The 22,736-nt window shown below is 45.6% G+C and overlaps 1 non-coding gene across 1 annotated transcript; it reads right to left on the bottom strand.

Annotated features, from left to right (window-relative positions):
• Nucleotides 1–20,744: 20,744 nt before the first annotated feature.
• Nucleotides 20,745–20,817, bottom strand: TRNAK-CUU. The gene has a single exon. It is a non-coding gene; the product is annotated as a tRNA-Lys (tRNA).
• Nucleotides 20,818–22,736: the final 1,919 nt, after the last annotated feature.

Raw genomic sequence — 22,736 nt, 5'->3', positions numbered from 1 at the left:
ATAAATAAAATCTTTTAAAAAAAAAAAAATTCTCTCCCTCCTTCTTCCTCTTCCTTTGCCCTTCCCCCGCCAACTTCCACGTGTTCATGCATGCGCGCTCACTCTCTAAAAAAAAGAAAATACTCACAAGCATAGTAGGAGAAATATCCAATAAATTCCATTCTCATCACTCACATTGGCAAAGATCAAAAAGTTTCATTACACTATGTGTGGCAGGCAGAATTCTAAGATGATCCCCCAAATTCCCACCCCTTGGTGTACACACAACTTCTCCCCTTTCAGTCCTACAACCATAAGGAACTGAAATTCACCAAAACCAAGCTTGGAAGCAGATATCTCCCTAGAGTCTCCAGACGAGAACTCAGTCGGGCCGACACCTCGATTTTAACCTTGTAATACCCTCAGCAGACAACCCAGTCATGCTGTGCCAGACTTTTGACCTACAGAACTGTGAGCTAATAAATGGGTGTTGTTTTAAGCCACTGAGTTTGAGGTAATTTGTTATGCAGCCATAGAAAACTAATACGCTGTGTTTAAAAGGGTGTGGAGAAACGGCTGTATGCATTTATTGCTGGTTGGCATGTAAATTTGCATGCCCTCCATAGAGGGCAAATTGGCAATATCTATGAAAATTAAAGTTGCTCATCCCTTTGACTCAGCAAGTCCTCCTTTAAGAAGTCATCCTACAGATACACTCATACTTGTGCAAGATGATCTGTAAACAAAGATATACATTGCAGCCTTGTCTGTAACAGCAAACGGCTGTCTGCAACCTACATATCTATCAATAGTAGGCTAGCCAAATACAGGGCGGTATGGCTCCCCAAATGAGGCCCCTCCAGTTACCCTGATATTGAAAGACCTCCAGGAATGATTTTCAGGTAAAAATGTAAGGTTTAGATGGTGTAGAGAATGCTACTATTTATATGCAGCCAAAAAAAAAGAAAAATATAACCATATATAACCATATATCAACATATACGTTGATAAATGCATAGGGTATTTCTGTAAGGTACATAAGAAACTGGTCACAGGGGTTACCTTTGGGGAGGTGATCCATTGACTAGAGGACAGAAGGAGGACGACTGTGTCCATGTTACCTTGTTCTGTCTTTCCAGAACAAATCAGGTGTATTACCAGTTCAGAAAAATAAACACAAACAAAAGAACAAGATTAGCTCTGCCTTTGTGGGTACTTGAAGAGAATAAAACTACACTGCTTTAAAGGCAGGAAGGAGAAGGAAAGAAGGGAGGGAGAAAACTAGAATGGGCGAAGGCGAGACAGTGCTGCTCGCCCTCTGTTCAACTGATTTTATCTCCGTGGTATCAACGCTACGGTTCAGGCAAAGGTCCACTTGCAAGTGAGCACAGAGACGTGCTCCGTGAGAAACGGCCCGCCATTTCCTTGTGTTGACTGGGCACCATCTGGCTCCCAGCAGGTGCCCCATAAATACGGCGGGATTAAGCGAGCGCCTGACTGCTGCTTTATCTGCGTTCTTTCCTTCGAAAGTTAGGGTGCAAATGTGGTTTTGGTCCTATGTTCGTCGAAGATTTCTCTTTCTTTTAATTAAAGATTTTATTTTTAAGTCATCTTTACACTCACCACGGGGCTCCAGCTCACAACGCCGAGATCAAGAGCCGCATGCTCTGTGGACCGAGCCAGCCTGGAGCCCCCCTCGAAGGCTTCTAAACTTTTGCTAAAACGGCTGCTTTTCAACATTTAGATGTTGTCTTTTTTTTTTTTTTCCAGGGGGCGCTAGCGGGGTTAGAAGGCCGGGTACAGGGTTTGCTCACGGTGAACCCGTGAAGCGATTTTGAATTTGGGATAGGATTGAAGGGAAAACGGCAAGCGGCGGCGTAGAGGCTGCGGAAAGGCAGGAAGCCCACCCCGAGCCCGCCTGCGCGGGAGATCCGGCCCCGCCCACCCTGGCAACTCGCACTTGCGCCCCCTGCAGGCTGGAGGTTCTACTTGCAACTCTCCATGGTTCTCACACCCGCAACCCTTTCCACCTGCTGGCCCCTCCGCCTGGAGCCCAAGCCCTTCTCTGTCTTCTTCGCCTGATCATCTCGGGCTTCTCATCTGACTCGGTTCAAGGCTTTTTGTCCGTTGAAACTTGTAAGGTTTCTGGTTTGGGGACCCCTTCTCTGGGCTCCCATAGCTCCCCCAATTCACATCCCTTTTGTCTTAGGTTGCCCTCCCCCCAAAAGCAAACCCTGAGAGGATTTGGAGGCAAGTAGCTTATTTGAGAGGTGACCCCAGGAATCACAAGTGATTTCCTTCCTTTAAAGAATTGTAGTTTTAGGGGCGCCTGGGTGGCTCAGTAGGTTAAGCATCCGACTCTTGATTTTGATTCAGGTGATCTCAGAGTCTTGAGATCAAGCCCTGCCTCAGGGTTCATGCTCAGGGAGGAGTCTGCTTCTCTCCTCCTCCTTCTCCCTCCCCCACTGCCCCTCCCCCTCTCCCTGCTCACTCTCTCCTGTGCTCTCTCTCTCTCAAATAAATAAATCTTTTTTAAAAAGAATAATAGTTTTACTCTTTTCAAATAGGGAAAGTGAGACATAGAGGGAAGCCAATAAAGGTTGTGTTTATGGGTTGATTAGCACCCTGGGCAACTGGGGCTCAGGCCTGCTAGGGATCGTCTGAGAGGCCGGGGACACGCCTCCAAACTATCACACTGGAGGACCGGGAGGCTGGGATATTTCTCTACCAACTCCCATGCCCTTTTGCTAACCCCCACCCACAATTCCAGTTGTCCCTATAGTTTCTCAGGCTGAGAAACTGAGAGGCAGTCCTCTAGGGAGAGTGCTCACCCACCTACCACAGCTGCAGGTGAGCTCAGGGGGCTCAGGGGAGATGGGGCAGGCCATCCAAGCACCCTGCAGCACCTAACCTAACACTTTCACACGGAATGGTAAATTGGTTTTTATCTCCTCTCTCTCGGCCCCTATAGACTGGTATGTTTCATCTCTGCACCCCAGCTTCAAGCAGGACATTGCTATACATCTCATGCTCAAAAACTGTTTATTGAATGAATGAATGAATGAATGAATACATGGATGAATGAATGAATAAATAAATGAGTGAATAAGCTTGGAGTTGATGTCAATGAGTACTGAGGGAGAACACTGATTTTCATCATGCTAGGATCAAAGTATAGCGGCTTTGAATGCCAGAATGTTGTCTACATTAATAGTTTGAGGGAACAACTTTCACACGCAAAAACTGGCAGAAAACATAGGAGGTTCAAATCATTCGAAATCTCAAAACAACTTCAGGCACCTAGGCGGCTCAGTGGATTAAGTGTCAGACTCTTGATTTCAGCTCAGGTCACGATCTCAGGGTCCTGCGATTGATCCCAAGTCAGGCTCCATGTTCCGCGTGGAGTCTGCTTGTCCCTCTCCCTCTGCCCCTCCCCCTGCGTGTGCTCACTCGCCCTCTCTCTCTCTCAAATAAATAAATCTTTTTTAAAAAAATCTCAAAACAACTTGGTAAATGAGACTGTATCCATATCTACCTTGTGTCACAGGGATGAATATATCCTATGAAAAATGTTTGTCGTTTCTGTAATTTCCAGGGGCAACTGAGAGTCTCAGGAAGTGACGTCCTCATTATTCCCTCCTCAACCAGGGCCTTGAAAATCCATCCCCAACATTAAGGAGGGCATGTAATGAAATGAGCACTGAGTATTATATAAGACTGATGAATCACTGTCCTCTACCTCTGAAGCCAATAATATATTATATGTTAATTAATTGAATTTAAATTTAAAAAAAAATTTTAAATGTAAAAAAAAAAAAAAGAAATGCCTCCACTAAAAAAAAAAAAAGAAAGAAAGAAAATCCATCCCCAAACTTCTCTCTGTGTCCAAATGGAGGGGCTATTTCTTTTTCATCTCATTTTTCAGACCAAGTGCTATAGAAAATAACAACCGGGGCGCCTGGGTGGCTCAGTCGGTTAAGCCTCCGACTCTTGATTTTGGCTCAGGTCATGATCTCAGGGTCGTGAGATCAAGCCCCTGGTGGGGCTCCCCACTCAGCATGGAGTCAGTTTGAGATTCTCTCTCTCCCTCTCCTTCTGCCCCTCCCCCCTCAAATAAATAAATAAATCTTTAAAAGAAAAAAAAGAAAGTAACAACCAAATCAAAACTAAAATTACCCCAGACAGGAAGAACAAGAAGCAGCAAGTCGTGTGGCAATCAGGGGTTGTGCGCCCAACCACCGTCGTCCTCAGTTAATTGCCGGACACGCCCTCCTGGCCCAGTTTAGGGATCTGGACCGGGCACGCCTGACCACGCAAGTGACCTGCCCACCCGCCTTTGGGCACTCCCACGGCCTCTGCCTCTCTGGCACTTGGAATTGGCCTCCCTGCCCAGGTTGCAACCATGGTAGTGGAAGGAAACAGTTGCTCCCTTGTCCTCTGGCCGACAGCCAGGACCCAGGCTCCCTGATGACGGGGAGTGCTCCCAGATGACGGGGAGTGCTCCCCTGGGCTACTGAAGGCCCTGACTCACCTCTCCCCCCATAATAGGTGTGGCTCCAGCAGGGACTCTATCAGTAAGGGCCTGGGTGGCCTCCCAAACGGGAACCTGCTTTCCTGTCAGCCTGAGATCCAACAGGAGTACAATCCCCTCCGAAAAGAGCACATTCAAGGCCTAGAGAATTCAGCCTGCCCATCCTGAAATGCCAGGCAAGTAGGACGGCTCAGAGGCACACTAGGGACCCAGCTCTTACCGCACGGATTAACCTAACTTGGCTGCCCCATGCAGTGGGCAGGCACCAAGCACTTCCAGAACTGAACATCTGTCACTGAAGCTGTGGCCTCCCCCAGATTCTTCGACACAGCACTTTGCCAGATTTCCTGCCACACTTCTGGTCTCTTCAGGGACGGTCTTTTGTCCTCCCCTTGGCTGGGGGTACTCACAAGCTTCTGAGCTAGTCTTCCCTAACTTAGGAGTCTCCTCACCCTGTTGTCAGTGAGCTCACCAAACTTGGATTCAAGGATCATTTTCTTGAGAGTTCAAACTGTAGGTCACCTTGGTGCCACTCTTTCTATATTTCCCAGGGCAGAACTTTCTAGGAGCTCAATTTATGTTGACTGCTAAATTTCTACCTATAGCCTGACTCCCTCTTCTTGGCCTAAATCCAGCCTCAACAGAAATTTCTGTCCAAGCCATGCAGCACAGGAAGGAAATCCTGGATAGCTACACTCCTCCCCACTCTGTCCCTATCTATCTCATGCTGCGTTGCCAAGACGTTCCCATGTGGTCCCCAGTGTGTGTTTGGTGGCAGGGGGCAGTGCAGGACACGGTCTCCTCTCAGGGTCCCAAATGTGAATATGACGAAAGGCCTCCTGCTTCTGGCTTCCCGTTCAACTTCTCCAACTTTTCACCGTTTCTCTGGCCATAAGCCCAGAAAAGTAACCTTAGGACCCATTGCCACGCCTCTCCTGGCCCTGCCTCCATGTTTCTTCCCACAATTCCTGGGAACCAGATGGGACAAGCGTTGGGCTTTCACTTCCTCTAGGTCATATCTTCCTACTCAAAAGCAACAGCCTGACCAATATTGATGGAAGGGGCATTGTCTCTCCATCACAGAAGAACTATTGTGATCTGAATTCTCCAGAATCGATTTTTTTGTATCGACGTATAATTGACATACAACATTACATTAGTTTCAGGTGTGCAATCTAACGATTTGATATTTGTATGTGTTATGAAATGATCGCCACAATAAGTCTCGTTAACATCCATCACCATACATAGTTACAAAAATTTTTTTCTTGTGATAACTTTTAAGATCTACTCTCTTGGCAACTCTCAAATATGCAATACAGTATTATTAACTATAGTCACCGTGCTGTACATTACATCCCCAGGACTTACGCATTTTATAACTGGAAGACTGTACCATTTCACCCACCCCCCACCTCTGGCAAACATCAATCTGTTCTTTGTATCTATGAGCTTGGTTTTTTTGTGTGTTTTGTTTTGTTTTTCAGATTCCACATATGAGTGAGATCATATGGTATTTGTCTTTCTCTGACTTATTTCACTTAGCATAATGCCCTCGATCCATCCATGTGGTTGTCGCCAATGACAAGATTTCACTCTTTTTTTTTTTTTAAGATTTTATTTATTTATTTAATTGACAGGGAGAGAGAGAGAGAGAGACAGCATGAGAGAGAACACAAGCAGGGGGAGTGGGAGAGGAAGAAGCAGGCTTCCGGCTGAGCAGGGAGTCCGATGCGGGGCTCGATCCCAGAACCCTGGGATCATGACCTGAGCCGAAGGCAGTCGCTTAACCAACTGAGCCACCCAGGCGCCCCAAGATTTCACTCTTTTTTATGGCTTAATGATATTCCCTTGTATATATGTACACCATATTTTCTTTGTCCCTTCATCCATTGATGGACACTTGGGTTGCTTCCACATGTTGACTATTATAAATAATGCTGCAATAAACATGGAGGTACATGTATCTTTTCAAATTGGTGTTTTTGTTTTCCTCAGATAAATACCCAGAAGTGGAATTGCTGGATCCTATGGCAGTTCTGCTTTTAATTTTCTGAGGACCCTCCGCACTGTTTTCCAGAGTAGCCACACCATTTACATTCCTAACAATGCACGAGGGTTCCTTTTTCTCCATATCCTCGCCAACGCTTGTTATTTCTTGTCTCTCTCTCTTTTTTTTTTTTTAAAGATTTTATTTATTCATTTGACAGAGATAGATACAGCGAGAGAGGGAACACAAGCAGGGCGAGTGGGAGAGGGAGAAGCAGGCTTCCGGCAGAGCGGGGAGCCCGGTGCGGGGCTCAATCCCAGGACTCTGGGATCATGACCTGAGCCGAAGGCAGACGCTTAACGTCTGAGCCACCCAGGTGCCTCTATTTCTTGTCTTTTTGATAATAGTCATCCTATCAGGAGTGAGGTGATATCCCACTGTGGTTTTGATTTGCATTTCCCTGACAATTAATGACGTTGAGCACCTTCTCATTTTGGCCATCTATATGCTTTTTTTGGAAAAATGTCTATTCAGATCCTCTGCCCATTTTTTAATTGGATTGTTTGGGGGGTTTGCTATTGAGTTGTATGAATTCTTTGTTTATTTTGGATACTAGCCCCTTATAATATATGTGATTTGCAAATATTTTCCCCCATTCAGTAGGGCGCCTTTTCATTTTGTTGATGGTTTCCTTTGTTGTGCAGAAGCTTCTTAGTGCAGTGTAGTCCCCCTTGTTTATTTTTACTCAGGATTAATTTTTAATTCACTCAAGAAATGTGGAAAAAAACCTTTCCCGCTGCCAACCAAATGGTCCTCAGACTGCCCAAGGAGGTGGCCTATATAGAAATGCAAGAGGGAAAAGCCCACTTGAATTCTTCAAAGTGTTCCCTCTGTTTCATCTGGATTTTCTCAGTTACTCATCAGGACAACCTACGGGGTAGTTACTATGGTTATTTGAATTTTCCCGTTAGAAGAGTAAAGCACAGAGAGGTCACGTGACTTGCCGCCCGTCACAAAGCCGATAGTGGGACCGCTGGGATTGGAACTAGGGAAGCAGCCTTGGTTCCTCCTTTTGTGTGCATGAGCATGTAGTCTTCTCTCTGATTCTACTCTTTCCCTCATTCTCCATCTCATGTCAATTCCCTCTTTAAACCCTGAGTTTGATCTTTCCTCTCTAATACCCTGTCAAGCCCCTGGCGCAGACCCTCATGATTTTATTTCCTGATTCCTGCCCCAGCTTTTCAACCGGCCTTTGACTGCCATTTTTACATAGATGGCAGATTATTTCTCCTATAACTCTGCTTTCTTTGTGTCCTTATAATCCTCTTTGGCTCCACGTCTCCCACCCCAGTGCTTCCTGGCTGGCACTCGAGGATCCCAGCCCACTCCTCCAAGCCTGTCTCCCCCAACACCCCCCAAGTTCACCCTCCAGGTCAGTTCAAACAGACCCCAAACCATGCCATGCTCATCGCCACCCCCCAGATCTGTGCCAGGCCCATTCTCCTGCCTGGAATGTGGCCCCTCTGTCCATGTAAATCCTGCCCATCCTCCAAGGCTCAGTCCCCCCACCCCTCCCAGGCCACCTTGACCCAAACTGTCCTCTCTCTCCTGAACTTCTTATTCACTCTCCTCTAGGATCACACGGGTTGACACTGAAATTATCCCCTAAGAGGCTCCCGTGTTTCCCCAGCTCTTTGGGGACATGTGTGATGCCATACACTTTACAAACCACTCCCTTCCCGACATTTAGGGTGCTTTATAAAAAGGCAGATGCCCAGGTCCCATCTCAGACTTGCTAAACCAGAATCTCTGAAGGTGGGCCCAGGCATCTGTATTATTTTTGGTAATAGCATAACCAAGGTGTAATTTACATACCGTAAAATTCGCCTTTCTGCACTGTACCAGTCAGTGGTTTGTAGCATATTCACGGAGTTTTGCGACCATCACCACTAGCTAATTTTACGTTTTCATCACCCCAAAAGGAAATTCCAAACCCATTAGCAATCACTCCCCATTCTCTCCCCCCATCCTCCTCCAGCTTCTGGCAACCACTAATTTACTTTCTGTCTCCGTGGATTTGGCTGTTCTGGACATCGCATGGACATGGAATCATTCAATATGTGGCCTCGTGTGTCTGGCTTCTTCACTCAGCATCATGTTTTCACGGTCCATCCGTGATGTAGCAGGTGCCACTCCTTCCTCCGTTTTAACGGCTGAATCATATTTCCTTGCGCAGCTCGACCACATTCTGTTTATCCATGCGTCCGTTAATGGACATTTGTGTTGTTTCCACTTTGGGGCCGTTGTGTTTAATGCCGCTGTGAACGCCTGTGTGCAAGTTCTTCTGTGAACATGTGTTCTCACTTCTCTTGGGTAGGTACCTAGGAGTGGAATTGCTGGGTCATAAGGGTAACTCTCTGCTTAATCCTTTGAGGCTCTGCCGAACTGTTTTCTACAGCAATCCCACCAGCAATGAATGAGGGTTCCAGTTTCCCCACATCCTTGACCTATGGATCTCTATCATGTTGCACAGGTGCGACCAAGTTTGAGCACCCTGCGCTAAGCTCTGGAAGTCCGACTTGTTTACCACTCTGAGGTGTGGGGTGGCCTGGGGTTGGATCCCCTTTCACAGAGAGCCCCAGGGTTGGGGATGGCGCGGATGGCGTGCTTACGAGTGTGAGCATTGCCAAGGAAATAATCATGGCAGCCCCAGTGCTAAAACTCAAGGGCCAAGAAACTGAGTGCTTAGAGCTATTTAGGAGGAAGTAGCTGGGGTAGAGGGAGCACAGAGACCCAGCCAGGTCCTGACTCAGCCTTTGAGTTGCTGTTTGACCGTCATTGGGTCATTCAGCCTCCCCAGGCCGGCTGTGATGTGTTGACAAAATGAGGATCGCGGCTGCTTCTCACCCCACCTCCCCAAAGGGTGCCGTGAGGTTAAATTTAGCTCATTGAAAGCATCTGGTGCAAGTTCATGGCAACTCCTATGCATAATTATGGTATTATCTCTGTCTTGTCCTCGGTGGGAACAGGAGGGCGTGGTTGATGGGACAGGCGACGCCACAGTTTTCCCGGGCTGATGCAGCAGCTCTGATTCTTTCCACGCCCAACAGCCCTGGTTTAAATCCCTGCCCTCCCCTCCCCCCACAGCTCAGCTGGACTAAAATAAACAGGAAGTGTCCATTTCACCCAGACCTCACTGAGGCTTGGGTGGCATGTGACTTCTGCTGCCCGGTTCCTTTTCTTTCTAGAAGGACCTTTCAGGCTGAGGTGTGGCTACATTCGTACGCACAGCAAAGATGCATCTTTTTTTTTTCTGGCCTCTATAACTTCCTGTCCCGCACTGATTCTAGTACCTTCCCCCCTACACACACACTTTTACAACATCAAGAGGGCGTGAGCCGAAATAAAAGTGCTAGAATTCATATCAAAGCCCCACACCTAGGATCTTGTTGCAAATCCAGATGAAGCTATTTGTGGGGGCAGAGACTGACAGTTGTTACTCAGAAGCTCAGTCCCCAGGAACAGGAAGAGGGTTGTGTTTGGGTTTGTCTTTTTGTTTTGTTTTGTTTTGTTTTGAACCAAGGGTAACTCTCCCTTGAGCAACATGAGGCTTAGTCCCTTGAGCAACATGAGGCTGTTTGTTTTCTTGCCTTGCCCTACCCTGGCTCCCTGTGGGGTAGGGGGGCAGTAGAGACCCGGCTTTTCTTTGCCCCTGGGCAGAGGTGGGGGTCTGTTTGCTTTCTGCCGCGCAAAGAACAGCAACTCCCCGCAATGGGTCTACGTGGAAAAAGTCACTGAGGATAAGCAGCTGTTCCCATCTGACGGTCCTCACATGACAGCCACGGCAAGCCGGCCTTCTCCTGCTTCCTGGAATTGTGTTCCTAGGCAGGGCCCTGAGCAGATGGTGTAAGTTCATTTGTGGCTTTGGAATGCTAAGGCCCGTGTGTGTGTGCGTGTGTGTGTGTTTTAATAGAAAAATAGAAAAGAGACAAAATTTTGTCAAGCCTTTGTATGTTTCTCACGTCACCACGCCATCCAGATCTCTGAGAAATAAAGAAACCCATCGGAACCTTTCATCCTCTCCTTCCCAGAAGTAGGATGAGTCACCCAGCTCCTCAGCCTCCCACCCACAGAAGCGGGTGAGAATGTGGCTGGAGGGGGCTCTGCCCTGAGGGAAAACCAGGCAGGCCTCTGCCCCATGCTTGCTCTGTAGTTGTCTGTTTTCAGACAACGGAGTTCCAGCCCCTGGAGCGGGTGGGGGAGCTCCGTTCCTGACTGGAAGAGTCAAGAGTATTCTCGAAAGAGGACTGAGAAACTTCCCAGAACTCTGAGGAACCGTGAGCAAGGGTATCCTCACCCCGGTGGAGCCTACTGGATTACCCTTGAAGAACAGAGGTCACGCAGGTGTCTGGGCTGTGTCCCCAGGGCCGTGACCTGGGGATAGAGCCTGTTTGAGAGAGGACTTTGAACTGGAGGGAGAAATCCCCAGGAAAGGTCATGGGGCACCTTCTCTTTGCTCTAGCGTGCTTATGGTCAGCCCTCAAACCTCACCCAGCCCCAGGCGGGGATCTAGGGACAGTGAGAATTGGACTCCAAGAGCATCCATGCTGGCCTTCCAGAAGCTTCGGCTTGAGCCCCATTTCAGGCCCCGCTCCTTTGAAGCACAGATGGATTAGAGGTACCTGTTCCTCACTAGGCACCCTGCCCACCCAGTTTGACGAGTTGGGGGCCACTCCCTCCCCAGGGGCAGCTTCTAGCCTGGCTCCAGCGTCCCTGCACCTGGCACCAACAACCCTCAGACTCCAGGGCATTGTCCAGAACGTTGATGGTTGGAAGATGACTCTGGAAAATAACCGGAGCTAAAAAATAACTAACTGGTGCCTCCCACTTGGCCACCCCAACTCCCCTGCCCGGCTGTGTGGAAAGGGGGACGGAGCTTCGTTTTCCAGGAAGTCAACTCATGGGCTAATGACGCAAGCTCAAGACCGGGAGTGCTGAGAAGGCTGCCGAAAGTTCTCTCAGTCATCCCTCTGCACTATCCTGACCCCGGGGAGGCAGTGCCCGGCACCAGGTGTCCGTCTCTGAGGCTGTTTCTCGGTGGTGATGGGGACAAATAACAGTTCTGCTGTCCTGAGATTGTCATGAAGATAAAATGAGATAATGTGAGGGAGCCTCAGGAGTGCCGGAATGTTCTGCAGCTTGATCTAGCTGTGGGTTACCCAGGTGTATACATGGGGCAAAATTCATTGAGCTGGTCACTTAAGATTTATACATTTGGCTGTATCTAAATAATAGATCAATAAAGTACTGTGGGCATGAGAAAGAGCAAAGAATGAGGTAACAGATGGGCACGGGCACTTCATACCCTGTAAACCATTTGTCAGCATGGATTTAAAAACTTTTAGTGAAGGGGCACCTGGCCGGCTCCTTCTGTGGAGCATGCGACTCTTCATCTTGGGGTCGTGAGTTCGAGCCCCACATTTGGCATAAAAATTACTTAATAAAAAATAAATATTAAATAACCTTTAAAAAATAAAAAATAAAATAAAATTTTAAAAATAAATAAAAATAAAAACTTTTAGTGGAGCATAACCACCCTCCTGATTTCTAATATCACGGATTCATTTTGCCTGTTCTTGAACTTCCTATAAATGGAATCGGACAGTGCGGAGGCATGTTTGTTTGCTTTTTTCGGTCAACATTATGAGATTCACCCGCGTTGTCTCAAGAGCTTGTTCATTCTCGTTGCTGTACAGTATTCCCCTGTCTGAAGACACCATTTATTTCTCCTGTTCCATGTCAGTGACAGGCATTGGGGCAGTTTCCGGTTTAGGGTTACTAAAAGGAATGCTGCCATGAACGTTTTTGTCCTGGGGTAAATGTATATTTGCATTTCTGTTGGGGATCTACCCAGGAGTGGGAGTGCTGGGTCAGGGAATGCATCTGTTCGCTTTGGGTAGATACATACAAAGCTCTAAAGGAGCTCATACATCTTCCCCCCTCCCCAAGACCCCTGAATCTGGAGCCTTTACCATGGCTCAGAACCCTTGACCCTCCAGCAGCTAGAACTGGGGTGGTGGGGGCAGTTGTCACCTCAAGGGAAGTTCTCAGTCAGCAGGGGGCCGCCATTACAAAATACCACAGACTGTGGCTTCAACAACAGAAATATTCTCACAGTTCTGGAGGCTGGAAGTTGGAGATCAGGGTGCCAGCACGGTCAGGTTGTGGTGAGAGCCCTCTTCCTGGCTTGCAGCCTTCTCACCGTGTCCTCACATGATGGAGAGAGAGGGAGCTCTCTGGTGTCTCTTCTTCTTCTTCTTTTTTTAACTATAGTGCATAGTTGTGTTTTTATTTTGTATTTATCTTTTTTTTAAGATTTTATTTATTTATTTAGAGAGAGAGTGGGAGCGGGGGGAGGGGCAGAGGAAGAGAGAGAATCTCAAGCAGACTCTGTACTGAGCACGGGAGCCCGATGCGGGGCTCGATCTCATGATCCTGAGATCAAGACCTAGACGAAATCAAGAGCATCAGATAAAAAATTATCTTTTTTAAGTAAGCTTCTACGCCTGGGTGGCTCAGTTGGTGAAGCGTCTGCCTTTGGCTCAGGTCGTGATCTCAGGGCTCTGGGATGGAGCTCCACATCGGGCTCTCTGCTCAGTGGCAAGTCTGCTTCTCCCTCTCCCTCTGCCCTCCTCCTGCTCCTTCTCTCTCTGTTGCTCACTCTCTCTCTCAAATAAATTTTTAAAAATCTTAAAAAAAAAAAAAAAGTAAGCTTCTATGCCCAATGTGGGGCTTGAACTCACAACCCTGAGATCAAGAGTTGCATGGTCTACCGACTGAGCCACCCAGGCACACCTCTGGTGTCTCTTCTTATAGGAATATTAATCCCATCATGAGGGCCCCACTCTCATGACCTCATCGAAACCTAATTACATTTCAAAGACCCCATCTCCATATACCATCACATTGGGGGGGTTAGGGCTTCAACATAGGAATTGGGGGAGGGCAAAGTTTAGTCCTCAGCAAGGAGGAAGAAGACCCTGTCCATTCTGTGCTGGGTTGGAGTCCTGGAGGAGACAGATGGGATGCTTCAGGGACAGACCTCCTAAGCCTGGCCGGGATAGGGCAAGGGACAGTGGGGAGTTTTCCAGTGGGAGGAGGGGCTGTCTCTTCCTATTTGTATCATCTGTCTGGCTGCTTCACCACTGTGTCCCCAGGATCTGTGAGCAAAGGGTCTGGCACACAGCGTGTGCCCCAGAAATACTGTTCTGAAACCCTATTTTTCTGGGAATTCTCAAGCATACAGAACTATAGAGAGACCAGTGTACTAAGCCCCTATATTCTCATTGCTCAGTTTCAACAATTATCGACATTTTGCCTATCTAATTTCACTTACCACTTGTCACAGTTGGTATTCCAAGGAGAGGGGACAGCATATAAAAGGCACAGAGGTGTGAAGACTGCATGGTGTGCTCAGCCCCTGAAGGGCTGGAGGGTGGCCAGATTCAGGAATAGACAGTCCCTGTGACTATTCCAGCTCTCTGGCCCACATCGCCCTGATCTCATCTCTTCTCACAATACATATTGAGCACTTCCTGTGGGTGGGCCATCCCTGAGCAGAAGTAACAAGGTGAATGAGATGCAGCCCCTCTTCTCATGGGGCTGACTCTTTAGGAGAGAAATCCACAAGGGAACAAGCAATATGGCATAACAGTGCTCTGGCAGGAGGCTGGGGGCACCTAGCCAGACGTGGGGTCGGGAAAGGATTCTTGGAGGAAGTGTTAGCTTGTGAAGGTCATGCTCCATTTGCCCCCAAATCCATTCTTTGTTTTTTTTGTTTTTTTAAGATTTTATTTACTTATTTGAGAGAGAGAGAGAGAGAGAGAGTACAAGTCGGCGAGAGAGGCAGAGGGAGAGGGAGAAGCAGACTCCCCACTGAGCAGGGAGCCCGACGCGGGGCTCGATCCCAGGACCCTGAGATCATGACCTGAGCCGAAGGCAGACGCTTAACCGAATGAGCCACCCAGGAGCCCCGGGACAGCTCTTTCTTACAGAAGAATTCCAATTAATAAATGTAGAAGGAATGAGAGAAATATAAACAACACAATAGTAACTGTCACAGGCAAGATGTACTGATGGATGCTAAAATCAGTGGGCAAAAGATTGAAGAAAAACAGGATAGATGCATAGTCTCAAGGTGTCTTCTCTAAGATATTTATTAATAACAACAGGGAGGCAGGGTCGGGGGTGGGGGTGGCTGGCCCAGTCGGAGGAGCGAGCAACTCTTGATCTCGGAGTTGTTGAGTTCGAGCCCTACGTTGGGTGTAGAAATTACTCAACAATAAAATCTTTAAAAAAAATAACAATGGCAGGGCGCCTGTGTGGCTCAGTGGGTTAAGCGTCTGCCTTCGGCTCAGGTCATGATCTCAGGGTCCCAGGATCGAGCCCTGCATCGGGCTCCCTGCTCAGTGGGGAGTCTGCTTCTCCCTCTCCCTCTGCCTCCTCCCCATTGCTCATGCTCGGTCTCTCTCTCTCAAATAAATAAATAAAATCTTTTAAAAAAATAACAATGAGAGCACAGTAATTTTACAGTGGAGAAACACAGCAGAAACCATCTTAACCAATGATCAGTGGTAACATTGCCAGGAATAAGACACACTGGCATCCATAACCCCGTGATGAGATAAGAGGGGCACGACATCATTTCCATGGTATTCTTGCCCCAAATGCATAACCTCAATCTAATCAGGAGAAAACATCAGACAAACCCAAATCAAGGGACACCCCACAAAGTACATGACCGGGACATTTCACGAATGTGGAAAAAAGACAAGACTGAAGAAGTGTCGGAGATGGGATGCCTGGGTGGCTCAGTCGGTGAAGCATCTGCCTTCAGCTCAGGTCATGATCCCGGGGTCCTGGGATCGAGTCCCCGCATTGGGCCCCCTGTTCAGCGGGGAGCCTGCTTCTCCCTCTGCCTCTGCTGCTCCCCCTGCTTGTGTTCTCTTTCTCTGAAAAATAAATAAAATCTTAAAAATAAAAAAGAAGAGGTGTCAGAGACTGGAAAACACCAGGAGACATTAATAGCCACATGCAATGTGGAATCGCAGGTTGGATCCTGAAACAGATCAAGAACATTTGTGAAAACACTGGTGACATTGGGATTAGGTCCATAGTTTGGCGAGTAGTGACATAACTAAATGCGATGTGGGATCTCCGGGGATTGAGCTAGAACCCATATGCTTAGCAAAGGTGCCCCCAGAGATTCTAATGTTGCATTAAAAACACTTGCATTGCAGTGTTGATAATAGTTGAAGCTGCTTGTGGCTCCATGGGGATTCATCATACCACTCCTTCTCTACTTTTGTTTTTCCGAAAATTCTAGAACCCCAAAGCTCACTCTGCAATTGTTCTCAAGAGCAAAATACTAGAAAATGGCCTAAATGTCCAGCAATGAAAGAATGGATCCAGTACATTGTGCTATTCATGAAATGGAATATTACAGAGCAAAGAAAGCTCAAAACCAAGCAAAACCAATATTTAAGGGGCGCCTGGGTGGCTCAGTCAGTTAAGCATCTGCCTTCGGCTCGGGTCATGAACCCAGGGTCCTGGGATCGAACCCGCATCGGGCTCCCTGCTCGGCGGGAAACCTGCTTCTCCCTCTCCCTCTGCCTGCCACTCCCCCTGCTTGTGCTCTCTCTCTCTCTGTGTCAGATAAATAAAATTAAAAAAAAAAAAGTCATAAATGAGCCCATCCTCTGACCCCTAACCCAATCCTGGGCATCTATCCTCAGGGAATATTTTTTAAAAGATTTACCCACCATCCAACTTCAACAACTGTCAACTGATTGGACAATCTCATTTTGTCTGTACCCTGACCCACTTCTGCCCCTCGATGATTCGGAAGCAGATGCCAGACATCACTTCCTTTGATTGGTAAATATGTATCTCTGAAAGGTCAGAATCCCTCTCACAAAAAAGTAATTGCACTACCATTATCACATCTACAGAAAAAAACTCCCACAATTCCTCAGTGTCAGGTGCTCACAAGAACTCAGCTCACCAAGAAAACTGAAAATCAAGAGCAGTGGTAGTTACTGGTGAGTCACTGGTTCTCGGTGCTTCTGTGTGGTGGGCTCACTTCCAGCATAGTGACACTATGACAACACGGTGTCCCCACAGCCCAATGCTCTCCATATTCCTGAGTGTGTGTGTGTGTGTGTGTTCTCCTTTTTAACAGTAAAAATAAAATATACAGGGTGGCTCAGTCGTTGGACATCTGCCTTCGGCTCAGGTCATGGTCCCAGGGTCCTGGGATCGAGCCCTGCCTCGGGCTCCCTGCTCAGCAGGAAGCCTGCTTCTCCCTCTCCCACTCCCCCTGCTTGTGTTCCCTCTCTCTCTGTGTCTCTGTCAAATAAATAAATAAAATCTTTTTAAAAAATTAAAATAAAATAAAATATACAGTTAGGAGTTGTAAAACAAGAAATTTCGTATTTGCCAAGCAGTCATGCAGATAATATCTCATATGATGGAAAATATATGTAAAAATATTTATGTATCATGACAGATTGGAGCTGCCCTTTCCCACTAGCTTTGTGGGTTCGTTTGCTTCCCAATATTTTATTTAGAAAAAAATTCAACCTGCCAAAGATTATAAGAATAAACAGCCCAAAGGAAAGAAAGTGAGACGCACAGGGGTTTATTTTTCTTATGGTAGGAGAGGCACAGGGGAAGACAGCTCAGGCTGGGGTACTGGTTTCACTGGGCCATCCATGATGTAGGTTTGCTCATCTTTCTACTCCACTATGGTCAGCATATGGTTTTAGTCTTTCTGGTCACAGAGAAGTTCCTGCCCCTCTGGGTGCGAGGCTCCAAGTTCTAGGAGAGAAAAAATAGCAGATCCAAAAGTTTTCTTACAAGGTTTTGCTTGGGAAGGGACACCTGTCCGTCCCAGGGGTTTTGCTTGGGAAGGGACACCCGTCCATCCCAGGGGTTTTGCTTGGGAAGGGACACCCACCCATCCCAGGGACTTCTACCTACATCTCATTGACCAGAATTGGAAGACAAGACTACCCTAGAGGAAGGGGGGGCTGAGAAGCCTAGAACTCTTAGAGAGGCATGTCCATCCTGAACCAAATTGGAGTTCTGTTCGGAAGGGAGACCAGAAAGGAGTTATCTGTCACAGACAGGGAGAGAATAAAGACAGAGAGGGAGCTATGTCCAGGGCCCAGGCTGAAGGCAGCAGGAAGGGAAGGAACAGCAGACAAGAGCCATGTTCAGAAACAACGAGCCAACCTTAGGTGACGGTACGAGAGATGTTACAATGAAACATCGGGGCGGCTCTGAGCTTCCTACCCTGGCAAACAAGTGGAAGGATTGGGAGGGAGGGGCAGGGCATAATTTTTTGTGTCAGTCGTGACAGTTTACTATCGGTGATCTGTCCATCAAATCCATGGAATCGTATGATTCCATGCCTCAGCAGCTCTTGCTCCACCTTTTTTAGGCAAGAGACTGGCTCAGGGCCCTGTCAGAAGCTGCACATCTTTCCTTAAGGGCTTCCTTGGTACTTTATAATTAGAGCAGTTAGCTAAGAACGTCGGGGAGGGCCTCTCTGAAGAGGTGACATTTGGGTCGAGACCTGAATGAGCAGGAGACCGCCGTGAGAAGAAAGGAAGTTCTAGCAGAAAGGAGGAACTTGGCACAATTAAGGGAGGGAAAGGAGGCTGGTATGAGAAGGACACAGTGGATGCGGGGAGGAATCAAGTCAGGTAGTCTTATAAGGCATAATGGAGGCAGGGAGGCCAGTTGAGGAGACTGTTAAAGTAGTTCAAGAAAGAAACGAAGTTAACTTGGACTTAAGCAGCGGGGATGGTGAAGTGACCAGGTTTGGAAGTAGAACGTCTGAAATTTGTTGATGAAGGGTATGAGAGAAAGAGAAAAAAAGGAATGACTTCTAAGCCTTTGACCTGAGTGAGTAGGTGAATGATCTAGCCATTTAATGAAATGGGGAAAGGACCCAGGAGAGGTCAGGGAAAGGGAAGGAGAAGGTACAAGTAGCTACTGTTTTCCATCACCTGTTCTTTAGTTCAGATGGTGGAGAGTACCCCATTATTTGAATATTATAAAGCCTATTAAAATTTATGTATATTTATAAATTTGTATTTTAATATAAATTTAAGTATATTGATATTAATACATTGCTATATTATTAATTATATTAATATAATAAAATATATTAATATTAATAAATCTAGGGGGATTAATTAATCTAAGGAGTATATTTAAGTACATTAATATATTAAGTATATTAATAAATCTAGGGAGAAAAATACATATAATCATTTCTGCAGAGGCTGAAAAGGCATGTGACAAGCTCGACACCCATTCTTGATAAAAATTCAGAATATGAACAGACTGATACCCTTAGGTAATAATATTCTAGCATCATGCTTAATGGCAAACACCGGAAGAATTCACAATTCTCATTGTAACTGAGGCAACTAGACAAGAAAAACGGATTAGAGGTCTAATAGTGTAGATTTAAGGAACAGGTAAAATTTATGTATTATTTGAGTGATTTCAGTATATCTTTATATCTTTAATATAGTTCATCTTTTATATCTTTAACATAGTGTATCTTTTATATAGTATATAATATAGTTTATCTTTCATCAATAGTACCATTTCTGCAATGAAAAAAAAGAAAAGAAAGAAACATAACCTGGCTGGTGCTGCCCTCCCCCAATTCGAGGTCTAATAATTGGAAAGGAGGAAGTAAAACTATTATTATTTGTACATGTATACCTGGAAAAACCAGGAGACTCAACTGAGAAATTACTATAAACAATATAAGAATTCAGTAAGGTAGCAGAAAATAAGATATGCAGAAATCAACAGCTTTCCTATATATAATTACCAGCTAGAAAATATAATGGAAGAAGATTGCTCATTTATAATAGCAACAAATAACATAAAATACATAGGAATAAACTTCACATGAAATGTGCAAAAATTATACAACGAAAACTTTAAAAACATTACTGAAGTTACAAAAAGACAACCTGAACAGAGTCATCATAAATGTCAATTATCCCTAAGTTACTTTGTAAATCAACACCATTCCAAAACCACCTGACAAATTTTTAAAGCTAGACAAACGGACTGTAAATGTTGTTTTTAAGAAATAAGCAAGGGGCGCCTGGCTGATTCTGTCAGTGGAGCATGCGACTCTTGATCTTGGGATTTTGAGTTCGACCCCCACATCGGGCATAGAGATTAGCTAATAAAAAACAATTTTTAAAAACCCTCTGTATTGTCAAAAACCAAAACACCATAAGCAATGTGAAAACACAAATGGCCAAATGTAAAAAAAAAACCAAAAACCCCAAAACAAAAACAAAAACAATTTGGCTACAACTATAACAAAGACCTAATCTTCCTAATATAGAGGAGCGCCTACAAATCAAACACAAGAAATAGATCAATAACACAAAAGAAAAATCGGCCAAAGATCACTGGGAATAGATAACAGAAAAAGAAATACAAATAGCCTCTTAAATAATGGGAAGTTGTTTGAGCTCACTCAGAAGAGAACTATAAATTAAAACTATCCAGGTTAAAAAAAAAAACAAAACGGGATCAATTACATTAGCCAAAATACAAGTTTGCCAACACACTCATAGACAAAACTATGGAAAAAGAAGCATTCTTTTTTTTTTTTAAAGATATATTTATTTATTTATTTAACAGAGATAGAGAGCATAAGTAGGCAGAGCAGCAGACAGAGGGAGAGGGAGAAGCAGGCTTCCCTCTGAGCAGGGAGCCTGATGCGGGGCTCGATCCCAGGACCCTGCGATCATGACCTGAGCTGAAGGCAGCCGCTTAACCAACTGAGCCACCCAGGCGCCCCAAGAAGCACTCTTGTACCTTGCTGGTGGCAGTGCAAATTGATACAACTCCTGTGGGGAACTTGACCATATGTACCCAAATTTCAATGAATATACTTATGTGTACGAAGTTAATCATTCATTGCAGTATTACTAGAAATAGGAAATGATAGAAAACAACCCATCAATAGGATAGCTGCTTAATTATGGTATAGCCACACAATAAGCATATTTTGAGTACACAACTGTAAAAAAGAATGGACTCTATGTATTGACATGCAAAATTTTCCATTATATATTGTTTAGAAAAAAGGTATGGAACAATATAGTGTGCTATTTTTTTTCTAAGCAAACTCTATGCCCAACATGGGGCTTGAACTCACGACCCTGAGATCAAGAGTCACACGCTCTACCGACTGAGCCAGCCAGGCGCCCTGTAGTATGCTATTGTTCATGTAAAACGAGGAGAAAATATATTCATAGATGCTTCCCTTTGCATAAAGACACTCTAGAAGTATAGACAAGTAAGTAATATGTGGTTACTGGTTGGGATGGGGGCAAGGTGGGAATAAGACTTCACTGTATAACTTCACATATCGTGTGATTCTGCAAATAAGTCAATGTATTCTCTAGGTCAAATATTAAAAGACATGGTATCGAAAGCGATGGACATGGGTGGAAGTGCAAGCTGGAGAGAGAGACATGAGATCAAGCCGGGGCTTTGAGATGGGTGACATTAAGGGAATGATCCAGAAGAGAGGGAAATACAGATGATCCATTACATTCATAGGTGAGATGCCACCACAGTGCTAAGTGGTTGAGAAAGGCACAGCCGGACGGTCAGGCCTTAAACAAGAGCACGCCATACTCCCTCCACGAGGAGGTAATGGAAAGCATCTAAGAGAACACCAAGTATGAATCTGGCCAGGGGTGATGCCGGTTCCTCTCTTTACTTAGGGTTTTCCACAGAGCTGTTAGCAAATACGTCCTGATCTTCTGGTACTAAATGCCTCTAAAGAAACACCTTTGCTTTGGCTACTTGATCACGAAAACATGTAAACCTATAGCTGTGTCCACCTATTGACCCTACCAGTCACAACAAATCTCATTAGTTGTTGGCTCTCTCCCAGTAGAGAACACAATCATAGGGGCCATCCAGTGTTGTTAAGCTAGTTTTTGGAAAGCCACAGACAGGAATATAAACCCTACTGCCCTATAGAATTAGATAAAACCTCTGGAGTTGTATCCCACCCAACTCCAAAGCAGGAAATAAATAGGATTACCCAGGTTGCTGTGCTGTCAAAATTGAATTGCACACCGTCTTTTTTTTTTTTATTATCATTGTTAAAGCTGAATTCCCATCTCCAGATATTCCTTCCTGTGGTTACACACCAAAACAACAGACTTAATAGCATTAAGTTTCACTTTGTATATTTATACCTTATCTCTCTCCAAAATGTAGAGGCAAGTTTCAGATGTCCGTGCAAGAAAATGAAAGAAGTCAGAAGAGAGAAATGAGTAGGCTGAGATTCAACCGGGGGTATGGTTAATAAATGCCCCAGACCTCATTCCTAGGAGTGGGCCCGAGTGAAAATATGTCCTTAGAAACAAAGCCTATCCGTGACACTGACACCCCAAATAAATCATCCCACAGGTCCTATTACAAGGAATACTGTTCACATTGTAGATCTCTTAGAAATCCACGGAATAAACAGACTCGCAAACTGCACACGGAAGCTTCCGTGCCCCTTGTGGAAAAGGCGGCTTTGCCTAAGTGTATGCCAATTAAAGAACCTTCTACAGGAAGTCACCACAGTACAAACCAAGGACACAGTTCCCTGATGAAAACAGACATTAAAACTTTGTAATTAAAATTCTGGGACATTATGGTCATTAAGTTCAGTGCATGCTGAGAATTAATATTCAAGTAAGACTCCCAAGTACTCTCCCAATGATGAGTTTCAAGAAGATGAAACCGAAAAGGTACAACTTACAAGTTTGAGATGAACTGAATATTGCATTTTCTGCACAGGCAGTTACTGACTTGATTTTCGGGAAGCCTCTGTCTCTTCCTAACAGGAACCCTTCCGGAAGGTGCTTACTGGATCAGAAGGGGAATGCCTGCATTAAATTTACGTGTGTTTTTATGGTTGCCTTCAGCAGGAGCGTTGCTCTGAAATATCTAGGCTGCCATGAGACCCAGCTGGACTCCTTCATATATATATTCCTACGTGAACTTCCTTCACAAAATGTGGCATTTCATGGAGACACCTGCTCCATGGACATGCTCCAAACAAGGAGCATGATCCTAGGATGAATAAATAGGGGTGCTCCAGATAGGAAGTAGCAG

This window comes from Phoca vitulina, unplaced genomic scaffold (assembly GCF_004348235.1).
Source record: "Phoca vitulina isolate PV1807 unplaced genomic scaffold, GSC_HSeal_1.0 scaffold35, whole genome shotgun sequence".
NCBI lineage: Eukaryota > Metazoa > Chordata > Mammalia > Carnivora > Phocidae > Phoca > Phoca vitulina.
The sequence above is the reverse complement of the archived record's forward strand: the minus strand, read 5'-3'. Positions and strand labels throughout refer to the sequence as shown.